At 40.4% G+C, this 15,547-nt stretch overlaps 1 protein-coding gene across 6 annotated transcripts in view; it reads right to left on the bottom strand.

Annotated features, from left to right (window-relative positions):
- The window catches only part of RHOBTB1 (Rho-related BTB domain containing 1), a 115,444-nt gene extending 101,493 nt beyond the window's left edge, over nt 1–13,951 (bottom strand). For 2 of the 6 annotated variants that reach the window (XM_015561087.1, XM_015561084.1), the window contains exons 1-3: nt 13,363–13,456; nt 2,389–2,552; nt 237–337 (exon numbers count right to left, since the gene is read on the bottom strand). The gene's annotated coding sequence lies outside the window, so the exon portion shown is untranslated. Of the gene's footprint in view, nt 1–236; nt 338–2,388; nt 2,553–10,466; nt 10,588–13,362; nt 13,457–13,874 lie in introns of those variants that run through there. The other 4 variants (XM_015561086.1, XM_015561085.1, XM_015561088.1 and 1 more) reach the window with 4 other exon arrangements.
- Nucleotides 13,952–15,547: the final 1,596 nt, after the last annotated feature.

The raw sequence follows: 15,547 nt of genomic DNA on the forward strand, positions 1-15,547 counted from the left end.
TATGTAGGTCAAAATGACTCAAATTCTAAGTCAGGTGAAACATTAAAATTTATAAAAAAAATTGAACTGGAAAATGAAATAGTCCCTTTTTTAAATGAAACATTTTAAAGGCAAATTTGGATATTACTCATAAGTCACCTTCACACAAGTAGCATTTCCATTTCTTTAGTAAACATTGTGAGAAAATTAGATGGAGAAGAAAGTAAATTCTGTTACCAAAACCAGTAGTTACTTACCATAGAAAGAGGGAAAAGAAACGTCAATTCCATTTTCATAACTTAATCAAGAATACTTGCTGAAAGAGGTTTTTTCCACGGCTTTTTGATTGTTACAAAACCTGGGAAGGGGATACAAGTGTGGAATGTTTCACTATCAAGAAGAAAACTGCTCAAACAATACTAGTTCCTTATGTCAGTGATTATCTTCTAAATGAGAGCGATATGCTATTTACAAATCAATCAGCTGCCCACAAGTGTTTGAGCAAGAAGAGCAACTACTGCCATTAGAGAGAAAGTCCTGGGGTCCAGTCCCACGCAGTATTTGTCTGAGTGAACTTTAAGCCTGTAACGTCACTGAGGGTCAGTTTCCTCATCAGGTGGGAGTACTATTATCATCTATTCAAGGGACTGTCCTGATGATGAGATGAGATGACATGTGTAGAAAGACATTTACTTTGCAGTAAAAGTATTTATTTATGCCATGACTCTAGCTTGAGAATTTGATGTGGCTTCCAAAAAGAAAAATAATGAAATGTGAATAAAAATAAGCAAATAGGGTTGAGAGTAAAAAAGGAGGAGGTATACATGCGACATAATGTTGGTCAGTAGTTGTGCCGATTGAAGTTATAATTTGGATTTGAATATTTTGGTAATTTTGATAGAAGGGAAACGATTTCTTCTATAACTCAAGTTATTAGAAAGGAGAAAATATCTCAACCTAAAGAAACCAAGTATTTTATCTTTCTGACATGAAATTCATAGAAAAGAAATTTTCACGTCAAACATGATACAGAGAAATTGAGATAAAATGAACTGTTCTACTTAACAAGAGCAGGACTACCTACTATGAAAACTGAAGGCCAAAACAGTACTTTTGCTTGGACATAGTTATTATTGCTATAAAACTTGTATTTCTCCTAAAGACAAACCTGAAGCTTGAATTAGGGAAATCCAAGATATAAACCCACTAACTCTCAATTAGCAAATCATCCAACTCTCTTTCCTTGTTGTGCCTTCCTAACCAACACAGGAGGGACTTCTTAAGCCGTGTTCTCAGTAGAGGAGGAGTTTCTGAATGAAGTCACTGATTGCTTCTCACTAATAAATAGGGGCTAGAACTGTGCCTCCCACGTCCCCTCTCCATCACTGCAGCTCCCCACAACACACATCTGACTGATTATGGCTACTATGCCCACACAAAGCTCTATTTCTGATATGACAATGGTCACTGTCCACCAAGGCAGTGGATTCCCATCTTCATGTACTCCCGCTTCCAGTCTTCATCATTTCCCAGCTTTCCTGATGATTTCAGTTTTCTTCCTAAACTTCATGCTTCTTCACTTAAATTAAAAATTCTAACAACTCTCCAATCGTTGTAGGATCAAGTCTAAAACTTTTTAGCAGAACTTTCTAAGATCTGAGATCAATATATTTATCATTGTAATAGCAGAAATTCACCATCCACCATATACCAACCTTTCTAGAAATATGAAACCATTTTGCCTCATTGTTTCTACTCTTTCCAAAAGCTGTTTCCTGCCTCCATGACTTTGGTTAATAGTTCTCTGCTGTCTGAAATGTCCATCTTTTAACACCCAGTTCAAATACCACGTCTTTCAGGGCACTTTTGGAATTCCTGAGTAAGAATTCATTGTACCCTCCTCTATATACCCAAGGATGCTTAGTTGTACCCTTACTATAAAAATCTTATTTCTAGAACTCTGGCTTTATTTTGTATAGCATTATATAGTAGTGCCAAGAGCTCTCAAACGTTTATAATCTAGTATGGAAACCCTGCTTTATTTAAATTTCTGACTTCCATAGGGTAATATTCAATGATTGAATATTGTGCATGCTCTATAAATAACAGAGGATTAGGTGATTTTAAGGGCACCATTCTAGGAATTTTTTTCTAAATAAGTGAAATAGCAAGACCGTTCACATTTGAAACACAAAAGGAATGAAAGGAGAGATTAGGGATGGAAAATGACTTCCTGGTGCCTATCCTAGTGTCTGGCACATATAAGATAGTTCAATATTTGTTGAATGAATAAGTACTTACTCATTTCCGCATCGCTCTCCCAGCTGTGCGCCCCCCCATTCCCAATCTCTTCCTCTCTATAACCTAACTAAGGCAAATAATTACTGAGGCTTGTCTTCATTTTCTTACCTCTTGTTTGCAGTTCACACCACATCAATCCAACCTCTGTCTTACCACATTGCTCACGGTGCTGAGATGTTGACTTCCACTCTGCTATGTCTGGGTGTACTCACTTTATAACCTTTCTCTAGACAGTCTTATCCATCTATGGATAATATCGATCATAGACAGACCTATGAATGTGAAGATGAGTCATAAGTTTCTATCCAAACCCCGGAGTTCTCTGACAAGCTCCACACCCATAATCAAATGACTGCTTGCTCTGACCTGTGATGTAGTCAAGACTTCTTAACCTCAACATATCTGACGTTGAATTTAGCATTTATATTTGTAAACTTGTTCCCTGACACTTTCTCAGAAGATGGCTCATCAGCTTTATCTCCTATATATCTCTTGAATCTATTGACTTTTTGAAAATCACCAACATCTCAACCTTCATCCCCTAGGAAAAGCTACCAGTGTATCTTAGCTGAAACAGTTCAATTGGTCTACATAACTTTTACCCCTTGTCAATCAATACTCTTCATTATAGCCAGAAAAAAAAATTTTTTTTTGAAATACAAAATTGACAAAAAACAACAACAACATACCCTATCCTAGGATTAAGGTATATTCTATGATATGGCTTAAAAGCCTTTTGTGGTGATGGCCCCTGATCACATTTTTAGATTGGAGATGTTCGCCTCTGCTCTTGGTACTGTGGGCACCCGGCTTTCTTTGTCTCTCACATTATCCCTGGACTCTTCTGCTTTCTATACATGTGGCTTTCCAATACATCATGATTTCTGCCTATACTCCTTATCGAGTTAGTGGCTCCTGTACATTATTTAGATCTCATTTTCTAGACCCTTGTATTTCTCCTTTGTAAGATTTAGAAGAATTTCATTTTCATACTTATTTGTGTCATTCTTTTACTGCCTGTCTTCCTCATCAGCATTTAGGCTAAATGAGAGCACTGAATGCCTGATGCAATTCATTGCATCCTAGCAAAGTCTGGCACATAGTGAATACTCATAAAGATGACTTTACTGAAAGCATAACTATATGAAATGAACATGAAAATAAACAGATTTAAATTCAGTGAGAAAAATGTAAACTTAGCCTACTGTTTAAAAATTCTAAAGATAAGCACAGTATTGAGATCAGTGCAAGACCACTAAGAGTTTTTGATGAATTTAAGAAATTAAAATAGGAGGGAGTCCTTTCTAACCGAGATTAGTAGTACATGAGTGGGAAGGATAGAGATTTTTTAAATGGAAATTTCATCTGGGCTGAAGCAACTGGTTTTAGCATATACGATATATACTTAGATATGAAAGTAGTATTTTTTCAATCCTATTCTTTCCAGTTTTTGCCACTGCATATACTGAACAAGAGCCATTGCAAGGAGAAGAAGAGAGATTAAGACTAGATACGTGCTGAGGAGGCAATAGAGAGAAGAGATTTAAAAAATGCTTAAGTGTCTGGATTGTGGATATTCTGCTGGTTGTGTTTTTTTGTTTGTTTAAATTTTTTTTTGTATCCTTGATTCTAAAATCCATGCCATTACATGAAATATAATTGTCTCTGTTTCTACATGGTGACAGAATTCTAGCAACTATATCAAGATCACAAATAGATAAAATGAAAATGTTGCATAAGTTGTTTTCCCTCAGTTAACTTACAAATACAGACCCCCCCAATAATGAAACACAAAGTTTGTATATTAGATGTATCAGTTATAAATGTACTCTTGCAATTATGAGACTAAAAACATTCTGCATGGAAATATGAAATGCCATCTGATTTTGATTTAACAAAGGCGGGAAAACACACTTCATTTAAGAATGACAAATAAAGCTGCCAGTGTGATTCATTTATAGCTCCTCAGAGAATGCCTTAAATCCACATAATGTTCTGAGAAGCTAGTTATTATATTTGCTCTCTCAAAGAGAGAAGGCAAAAAGTCCCTGATGGACTTCTATCTAAGGAAACTAAGGTTAGCTAGAATAACTTGCATTAGTCAATGTCCTAGGTGCATACCCCTTAAAGGGAAGAATGAAAGTATCAGGCCTTTCATTTAAATAGTGTATAACAATAGAAAAACTGGAATGTTGCAGGGATTGGTTTGGGTGTAAAAAAAATAGAGAAAAACCTTTCTTTTCCTTGTCCATTCCCCTCTTTACTCCCCTGAAATCTAGGAGATTGTTACTGACTTGATGAGTAGGATTTACTCTGAAATCTAGGAGATTGTTACTGACTTGATGAGGCTTCTTTTTGCCATGCCTAATGCTAACCAAAAATTATAGAGAGCCATAAAAATGACAGTTATAAATATCTAAAGTGCTATTTATTTTAAAACATTTTAATATGGGTTATTTTAGGCTTGGGTACAGGGGCACTTGGTAAAAACAAACATTGGAACTATAATCCCTATTCCTTATCACTATACTCAGGTTTCTTTCTTTTAAGGAACAGTTTGCTATTTTAAATACATGTACATATATTCACATATAAGTATATATAAAATATCACCCTTTGTAAGGCATAACTAATTATTTTATTTCTCCTTCATATTGGCTGCTAATAAACTGAGAAATTTGTTACTATCTTTTAGCAATAGTGTTGAATTTTGTGGCATGAATTTTGAGCATGAATCTCTTTCCTGGTCCCAACTTATGTTTTCAGCCTTATTTTTGACACACTTTTTTTCCTTATTTTATGAAAAATATCTTATATTGCTATACAGCATATTTTTAGTAGCCTTTTTCTATAAGCCTAAATCATTTCCAGCCTATACTAGTAAATAAAATATACAGTATTATAGGTAGCCCTTTTTTCCTTTGGAGGGTTGCAAGATTTCCCAAGATACCATATAATTTAGCTCAGTATTTCAGTGTTGGTTGTTGTTGTTTACTATTTATCTACTTACTAGAGGCCCAATGCAAGAAATTCGTGCCCTCAGGGCATTCCTCAGCCCGGCCTGCACCCTCTCACAGTCCAGGAGCCCTTGGAAGATGTCCAACTGCCAACTTAGGCCCTCTCTCCTAAGCTGGCAGTTGGGGAGTGGGTCTAAGCTGGCAGTTGGACATCTTTAGCACTGCCGCAGAGGCGGGAGAGCCTCCTGCCACAGCTGCTGTGCTTGCCAGCCGTGAGCCTGGCTTCTGGCTGAGTGGCGCTCCCCCTGTGGGAGTGCACTGATCACCAGGGGGCAGCTCCTGCATTGAGAGTCTGTCCCCTGGTGGTCAGTACATGTCATAGAGACTAGTCGTTCTGCATATTAGCCTTTTATTGTATAGGATACATTCATGTTTAGGGCTAAGTTTTCTAGCCTGAGTTCCATGGACTCTCAAGTTAGATGCAAATTTCTTTGCATGTAACTATGTATTAAGGAGGAGTCTCATGATTTTAATCCAATTCTGAAAGGTGAATTTGACCCAAAAGATTAAAAATTACTGAGTTATAGTGGAATAATCCTGGAAGACCAGATCTTGATTTTTTGACATTCAACAAATAATTGGCAAAATATTTATTAAGAATCTACAAAGCTCCTGGCACTATATAAATACTCAGAAAACACCAGTAAACATAGAGGATTGACCTCTGACCTCAGGGAGTTTCTAGTCCAGTGGCGATGAGGGAAGATAGAAGATAAAGATAAAATAACTGGATGGCTAGGTATAGTAACAGAAGAGAGTAATGTAGTAGAAAATGAATGAGATTGGGTGTTCAGAAGGACCTCTCTGAGGTGTCATCTTATCTAGGCCAATCAGGTTTGGAGGGAAGAGCATTCCAAAGAGAAGGATTAGCTAATACAAAGACCCTAATGGAGATCCAAGCTTGGCATAATCTATAGCTCTTCTAGAAAATATGAATGGTAGATCTCCAAATCCACTTTTCAAATTCATTTTCAATACTTCAGTCTAGATATATCAGACTAATGGTATTTTGCATGAAGGTTAGATACCTTTTTCTAGTTTTCATTTTCTGTTTTTTAAAAGTTATATTTCCTAATGTGAGGGAAAGGTATCCACAGAAAAAGAGTCTGGTATATTTTATTGTCCATTAAATTCACTTAATAAATATGTGCATCTATCATCTTTAAAACACTGTGGGGGATGCCTTCAAGGGCCTCAGCACAGACCAAATAAATATAACTGCCATATATGTAGTCATATATGTAAGCCCAGACAGAGTAAGTAGCTTGAAATCCAGCCTCTGCTGTTTACCAATGCAAATGACTCTAGTGTCCCCAAGAGTTCTGGCAGTCTGGAATCCATGGAATAATATGAGAGTTCTCTATCATGATTGTACATATGGCTTTGCTACAAGGAAACAGATGCCTATTATACCTAATAAACCAATTTTCATCATTTCTGCTACTTGTTAGATTTAAACACATTGAACTCCTCCCCAAATATCTTTTGTTTAAAAAAAATCCTCTTAAGAAAAAGGAACCCTCATACACTGCTGATGGGAATGTAAACTAGTACAGCCACTTTGGAAAATAGTATGGGGGGTCCTCAGAAAATTAAGAATAGAGTTACCGTATGGCACAGCAAGTCCTCTTCTGGGTGTCTACCTGAAAAATTTGAAAGCATCCTATCTAATAATAGACAAAGATTGAAATTGTACCTTCGCTATGCCTCCCATTGGCTAATCAGTGAGATATACAAATTAACCGCCAACAAAGATGGTGTTTAATTTGCATACGTAGGCGCGAAGTGGCGGAGCGAAGACTGAAGGCGGCTCTGGCTGCCAGAGCCGCGAGAGGCTTGGAGTTGCCTCCGGCTGGAGCGAAGGCCTGGGTCCCCGGTGCTGGAGGAAAACTGGTGCCAGCAGCCAGGGGAAGGGAAGGCCTATTGCACGAATCTTTTTGTGCAACAGGCCTCTAGTATTTTTTATAAAAAGTGAAGCCAGGAGCATGTGGGCCACCGAGCCAGGTGGCTTCTGGATCATCTTCTTTGAAAGGCAGACGCGGAGAGTAAGGGTGGGGACAGGGCTGTCCGCCCACCTCATTCTTGCTAAGTCAGTGCTTAAGTACACACCTCCCCAGCGCTTGCATTCCTCTCATATTTTAGACTACGGGGAAGTGATAAAGGGGAAAAAAAACCCTGTTTGCTTTCCACCCTGGAGTGCCAGCAGGGGGTTATCTCTGCCAAATTCTTTCTTAGGTCATAAGAGGTGTTAGGTTCCCCTCACCGGAGAGCCAGGGAGAGCCAGGGAGGCACCATTGAGCCCAGTCTCCCTGGCAAATGCAGAAAGGAGTCACTGTCTAGAGATTTGAAAGCAAGGCGTTTCACTGGGGGGAGGGTTGCCGTGGTTCTCTGCGGAGACCTGTGGAAATGGGAGAAGCTCCCCCACCCCCCCACACCGCTCTTAGAAATGAGGCACCCTTGGGCAGGGCCGGGGAAGGCACAGAGGCAGCTGGAAGCGGAGGGAGGAGAAAGGTACCATTTGTTGGAATATTAATGGGGCACCCAGTGTCTGAAAGGAGCCGAGTCTATAGCAGCGAGTGATAGGAGTGACAGCCCTCCCACGCCTTCATGTCCACAGAGGGGCATGACTTCCCGGGAGCCAGCAGGTGCCAGCCGGGGCCAGCCCACCCACAGGCTCGGGGGCTGAATGCCCAGGTCCTGCAGCGGGGGTCAAACGCATGCTCCAAGGACTGCCTGTCCCCTCCACAGACCCTTCCCGGCTCTTTCTGCTCTGTCCACAGCGGGCTGCTTCAGGGGCGCGGAACGGTGCGGGTTCTAACTGGGTCAGGGTTACTTAAAATGTGCCTGGTAAGTCCAGAATGCTGTTTTCCAACGCCAAGAAACTATTTGTTACCCAGAATTAGGCAAGGATCCGCGACTGCAGCACGCTCCCTACTGAGCACATTGGAATCATTGCTTAAGGACCCATGGCTTACTTCTTTTTTGAGAGGCTTGGAGTTGCCTCCGGCTGGAGCGAAGGCCTGGGTCCCCGGTGCTGGAGGAAAACTGGTGCCAGCAGCCAGGGGAAGGGAAGGCCTATTGCACGAATCTTTTTGTGCAACAGGCCTCTAGTTTATTCATAAAGATATATGTACCCCTGCATTCATTGCAGCATTACTCATGGTAGTCAAGACATGGAAACAACCTAAGTGTCCTTCAGTGGATAATTGGATAAAGAAGATGTGATATATATATATATATCTCCTATCTAATAATAGACAAAGATTGAAATTGACCGTACCTTCGCTATGCCTCCCATTGGCTAATCAGCGGCCACCTCTAACCATCTCTGCCTCGGCCCTGCCACCATGGCTTTGTCCGGAAGGACGTCCGGAAGGTCTCCTGGTCTAATTAGCATATTACCCTTTTATTAGTATAGATACACACACACACTATGGAATATTACTCAGCTATAAAAAGAATGAAATAATTTCTATTTGCAACAATATGAATGAATCTTGAGAATATCATGCTAAGTAAAATAAGTCAAGCTCTGGCCCAGAACAGTAGTGATGTCTGAAGGCGGCTCCGGCCCGGAGCAGCAGCAAAGACCAAAGGCGGCTCCGGCCAGAGCGAAGGTCTGGGTCCCGGAGGAAAACCGATGCCGGCAGTCAGGGGAAGGGAAAGCTTTGCAGGAATCTCTTCGTGCAACAGGCCTCTAGTATATATGTGTGTATATACTAGATATATATCACACACACACACACTAGTGGCCTGGTGCACAAGGAAAAGGACAAGGAGCATATTATTTCACTTATATGTGGGATATAAAGCAGAAAACAATAAATGGACAAACAAAACCCATAGTCACAAATAGAATGGTGGTTACCAGAGGGGAAAGGGAAGTAGGGGAAAGATAAAGAGCATAGAGGGGTTCAAATATATGGTGACGAATGGAGGCTAGACTTTGGGTGGTTAGCGCACAAAGCAATATACAAATGATGTATTATAGAAGTTTACTCCTGAAGCTTATATGATGTTATTAACCAATGTCACCCCAATACATTTAATTTAAAAAATCCTCTTAGAAGGAATCTTGGAAAATTCAAAACACAAAAATTATCATTGGACCGCAGTGTGATATCTTCAAACCATTTGACTGAGAAATCACTAAAGATGTTCGTTAAAAGTGTAGTTGTTTGGGTCTAATCCAGGGGTGGGCAAACTTTTTGACTCGAGGGCCACAATGGGTTCTTAAACTGGACCGGAGGGCCGGAACAAAAGCATGGATGGAGTGTTTGTGTGAACTAATATAAATTCAAAGTAAACATCATTACATAAAAGGGTATGGTCTTTTTTTTCAATAGTTTTATTCATTTCAAACGGGCCGGATCCAGTCCGTGGGCCGTAGTTTGCCCACGGCTGGTCTAATCTCTGACCTATTAATTGAGAACAGTGCTACAAACCATCTAGTTTTTTTAAATAAAAGCTTTCAGATGACTTTTATGGCCTCTAAAGTTTAAGAACTTTTTTATGGGACGTAATATTCCAGCAAGGATTGCTATCTAAGAAAAAAAAGTTATTTCCGTCCTTTAAAACAAGCCATCATCATTTGGAGTTCAAAATATCAATTATTCTTTAAATGTATCTTGAATCTATCACACTAGTATTAAATGATTTGCACTGTAGATTTTCCATTTGGAACTTCCAAGCATTTAAACAGAGTTGGTAAACTAATAATAGGTATTAAAAGCCTTGCCTGATGGATCATTAAAATAGTAAATGAGTCGCTGAAATTTATGGAGACCATATGAAATTTAAAATAAAATTATCAGACATAGGATGTCCTGCTTCTGTGCTAATGCTGCTCAGCATTGGTCTGGGAAATGTAAGGCTCTTTGGAATTTCTGGAAGAAAGCTTCATTGTCCAAAGCTCCCCACTCCTATTGACTAGGTGGTTCCCAAGTTTTTTATTCTGGATTGTGAAAAGAGCGCTGGTCTGGAAGTCAGGAGGCTTAGGGTCTATACTTTAGGTTCTACGTTTCTCTGAGCTTCAATCTCCTCGTAAGTAAAACTGTGGTTTAGATTATTAACTGGTCTTAATCTTATCTTTCAAACATAAGTTTCTGTTATTGTTGAGGTCAATTTTCTCTGCTGTAAAATATGAGGGTTGGACAATTTGCAGTGTACCTTTGGTCCCGTGTGTCTGATGGCAGCCCCATTGTCTCCAATACTATACTTGGAAACCCATTCATAATTCAGGCTCACTCTAACATGGGTGGGGAACATCCAGGAATCATTTCGTCTGGCCCTGCCAAGGCATTAGGGGTGAGTTAATTAAATATTTGACCAAATATAGCAGGCTAATTTTTAAGTTGATAATTTTGTATGGCCCACGAATGATGGTGTAAATATCCAAATAGCCTTTGGCAGAATAAAGGTTCCCTACCCCTGCAACAGTTTAAGATTGATGATACTTCATTTAGCTTATCCCAAAAAAGAGGCATGCCACATGCCCTTATAAGCTATAATTATTCATTCAATATATACTTATTGATCACTTACTATGTGATATGATCACCATGGGGGGCCCTGGGAATACAATAATGAAAAAAAGCCAGACAAAAGGAGTTCTGGCCTCATCCTACCTACACTCTGATGGGGTAGTTATAAATAAATTAACTGAAGCTGGTAATCAGTGTTCTAAGGGTTCACTAAGGGTGAGGGTATCAAATAACAGAAACCTGAGAAGTGTTTTTGGAAAAGCCTCTTGGAGGAGGTGATATTTCCTTGGACGTAAAGTTAGATGAAAGATAAATTAGGCAGGGCATTGGAGGAAAGTGCAGAAGAGAGTATATTCTGAAACCCTCTGGGAGGAGCAGTTCATCTGCTTGGCAACCAAAATCCTGAGTTCCTTCCATCTCTGGGAGTTTAAACCAAAACTAAAGAAAGGAAATAAGAGGCCCAGAGGGCTTAAGGGACTTATCGAAGGTCAAATGGCCAGTTAGTTAATGATAGTACTCTTCCACACTTCAGTCCAGAATGTGAATCTTTAGGGATCACAATGTAACAGGACGTGCCAGAATGCCTTGGTTCAAATCCTGACTCCTAGATTCATAAACTGCTTGTTCCTGGGCAGCAAATCTTCTTTAAGAGTCCGTTTCCTCTGTGTGAAACACAGATGACATCGACTGCATCAGACTGTTACAGGGATTAAATAAGATAACGTGGCACAGTGCCTGGTATATCAGAGCTGCCAGATAAATGTAAGCTCTTTTGATTTTTCACCTAGTGCGCTTTCACCCAAATCAAGCTGCTGGAACCTGAGTTGGGCAGAGGTTAAGTTACTTGGGTAAAGGGAGGGGTGGCAGAGGAGAAGTTCTGGAATACAAGGCTGGGGCCTATTTAGCAGCTCTCCATCTGATTGGAGGAAATGGGAAGGCCACTGAAAGTGGGAAGCTGTCAAGGGAAAGAATTCCAACTGCACTACTTTACTCACAGCCTAATCTACTAGTGGTGAATGTAGGGTTGTTTTCATAAAACAGAAAAGATTAGTCATAGCAATGTTTACACTTACATTATCATATAAGAAACAGGTTTTACTCTAGGAGACCAATAAACAAAAGAATGACATACCTTATTAACTATATGCAAAGAAAAAAATGTGTTGTTAACATGTCACTCAGTCCAATGGGAACAAACTAATTCAATTATCTGCAGGCTATTAAAATGATTGCTGGTGTTAAAGATGCTAAAAAACCAAGCCCATGATATTGAAAGATTGAATAATTTATCTAAGTAACTATGAGGATTTTTTTCATTGTCTATGAACAAAACCACAGATTGAACTTCAGCCTTAAAATACCAGGAGGTGTATTTCATGGAATAAAGCAGACAGCTATAAGGTGAGGCTATTCCTCAAAACCTGTTTGCCCTCCCTGTTGACTAACCCAAAACATAAAGGAATACTTATGGTTCAGGCACACAACCAGGGCTGAATATTTCTTAGCTTTAGAAGTTCACTGGGTCCCTTTCCCCCAACCATAAGGTAAATGCCATTCCATATATAGCTTTTTGAAATGCTGCTTATTTTATGATTCTCTGCCGATGGTGCCTTATGGGAGAAATTTTATTTCAAAGTTTCATAGGATACGAATTGAACTCGTTATTTTATTCCAAACTCATTGTTTAATTGACAGGAAACATGCATTCTAAATCATCTTATATGCATGGCAGAAACAGCTACATAAATTTAACAATGGGTGGATTATTACTAATTAGCATATTTATGGAATTTTATATTTGGGAAACATTTTACAAATTTTTTATTAGTTAATGCTTACATTTCAGAGTGAGTTTGACAGGTGGGTCTAAACAATGCTTTGGGTCTTAAATTGCCAGTACATGAAAACTTGAGTAGGGAAAAAAATCTGTAGCATTCCTCCTTGCTCCTATACTTGCCAGAAGCACATTTCTGAAATCTTTTTCCTCTCCCTGGAGAACAAGGCGGGAGGCCTGGGGAGTGGGTCACACCCACCTGAAACAATGATAATAAAAGGGAACATAGTGGGCTCTGCCCCAGGTTAGGTGGCCTACACCAGAGGAAATCCCACACGACACCCAGGTTTCGTGATGGGATTCCCAATAGAGACACATCCTAGGAACATAGACTCCAAAGAGCACAGAAAGAAGCAGTCAATTTTTCTAAAACTACACAGTAAACTTAGTTTTCAATTGTAATGATGCCACACCTGCTGAATTAAATATCTAATAACCATCACCGGTTATTCTCTTAAGATACATGCATGTATAGTTAAAAAAAGAAAACCTAATTCAAACTAAGAGAGTTTGTATCCCCTCCCCCCTCTTTATTTGAAAATTCACAAGTTTTAAAGACTAAGCTTCCTGAACACCCACCTCCAGCTTTTTACAGTCCTTCAAGCTACCCCTCTTCCAGATGCCGGAAGGTATTGGAGAGCAGGGCAAAGAAAGCTTGTGTGGACCAAAGTCTCATTCTTGACCCAAACCTTTCTACAGTCTGGGGTTTTCAGAGCTAACAAGCCAAGAAAAATTCATTATACCTCACCTGAGGGCTGGATCTGAGGAGCCACAAATGCTGCTTCTCTTTCTCAAGATCCCAGCCTGGATGTATTCTGCCAGATTCTAATCTCTTCTGATGGACAGCTACTCTATCTCTCAGGCCCCTCCTCTTTTCTCTTCTCTCTCTCTCCCTCCCTCCCTCCCTCCCTCTCTCCCTCTTTGTGCGTGAGAGAGACAGAGAGAATGAATATGGATAAATGTGTATGTTTGGGGCAATTAGATAGGAGGGTGCAGAAAACACCCAAAGTATTTTGGAACCAAGCCCCTCTGGGGCCCTGTGCTTTCTCAGAGCAGCAGGGCAGCTGCAGGAAGCCACGGCCAGGTAACTAAGTCCCCTCCCTTTCAGGGTGCAAAGGGATTCTCCATGCTCTCATCTCCCGAGTTTATGAATATGGGGGTAGGGATGGAGGTGCGCAGAAAGAGCCAACATAATCCCGCCCACCCAGGCTCTCCTCTCCCCACCCAAGCCCAGATCCCGACGCACTGCACAGATTCTACCTGGGGACACTGGCGGCTCAGCAGCAGCTTGCAGTCTGCCCTAGCTGCAGGGCTGGTGTGGTGTGAGCTGTGTAAAGCCACAGGGGAGAGTGGCCAATCCAGCCACCAGCCCCGCCCCACCAACCCCTCTCACTACCACTCGCCCCCCTCCCACCATGCCTCCCTGTCCTCCCCACCCCACTTATTCCCTGCTAACTCTTGGACACCTAATTCCAGCTGCTGCCTCCCTGAGGGCAGAGGCTGTGGGTCCCTCCCCACCCTCATAGCCTGCTCAGGAGCTATCTGGGCAGGCCACTGGAATCAAAGCCTGTCCTGGAGCCCTAGCTGCTTCCCACACCCACATAGCTATCACCCCATTTACATGGGCCTCTCTCCAGGGACTCCCAGCCTTTGTGGGCCCAAGTGACCCCATGCTTCTCCACACAGGGCCAGAGGGACTGCACCCCATTATAAGTATCTCCACAGCCACCTCTGGGACTGGTGGAGCATCAGGAGTGGTGAGGTCTTTTCTACAAATGGAGGCAAAGTCTGGTACAGTTTCTGATGGTATCAAGGGTCAGCCTTTTCTTGTAGGAACATTCTTTAGCCAAGAGATGGAAACTCAAGCGATTTCTATCTGAAAGACATCATAAACCACACATCACTCAGTGTCATCTTGAATAGTTGACATAAAGACTCTTCATCAAGTACTGCAGTCTTTTTCCTGTTCACCTTTCAAAGCCTCAGCCAAGTGACACTGCAGTGAAAAAATCTAAGGAACTTACATATTTAAGAAAAATAATGCTAGAAACCAGTTAGCTCTGTTCCAAAGTCTAAATTTGGTCACATCTGATTAATCCAGTGAGCAGGATTACCTTGGCCAGTCACTAGGCACCTCCATATCTTTAGACCTGTCCATTTCTTCATTTTTCTTTTTCATTTTCCTAGAGATGTGAAGGAGGGGTGAAAATGAAATGCAAAAAAATCAATTTGAAGAGCTTTTTACAGCTGGTATAAAAGTTCATGGGAGAGGCAGTCTGCAATCATTGAAAATAAGTTTCAAAAAATTATCTCTAGACCCACTCTTCAGTTTTATCATTTTGCTTGAGTTTGAATAATGGAGGGCTAGTGGTAACTATTATTTCTAGGAGAAACAATACTTTCCTAAGAATTACTAAATAGTTTAAATATATAATATGGTTATAATGTCTGATCAGGGTAACACTCTACAGAGCAATGTGTTAACCAGCTGATATGTCCAGAGACACATTTCCTTGGAATAAAACTGTTGTGTCTTGCCCTGGCCCATGTTACTCAATTGATTGAGCATCATCCCATGCACCAAAAGGTCACTGGTTCGATTTTTGGTCAGGGCACATGCCAGGGTTGTGGGCTTGATCCCAGTAGGAGATGTGCAGGAGGCAGCTGATTGATGCTTCTCTTTCACATCAATTTTTCTCTTTCTCTCTCTCTCCCTTTCCCTTCTTCTCTTTTCTAAAATACCATTTAAAACTTTTAAAAATGAGTTTAATCATATAAAAGGGTAAACTTAAAAAATATAGAATCTTTATAATTCTCTCTACTATCTAATGCAAATATTCACCTTTTAGCATCCTTATTTCCTTCAATTGTTTCTAGTAAGATATAATTTCAAGACTGCTCAAAGCTTTGGACATTTGTTCATTCTTTTTTTA

This window comes from Myotis davidii, unplaced genomic scaffold, assembly GCF_000327345.1.
Source record: "Myotis davidii unplaced genomic scaffold, ASM32734v1 scaffold655, whole genome shotgun sequence".
Taxonomy (NCBI): Eukaryota; Metazoa; Chordata; class Mammalia; order Chiroptera; family Vespertilionidae; genus Myotis; species Myotis davidii.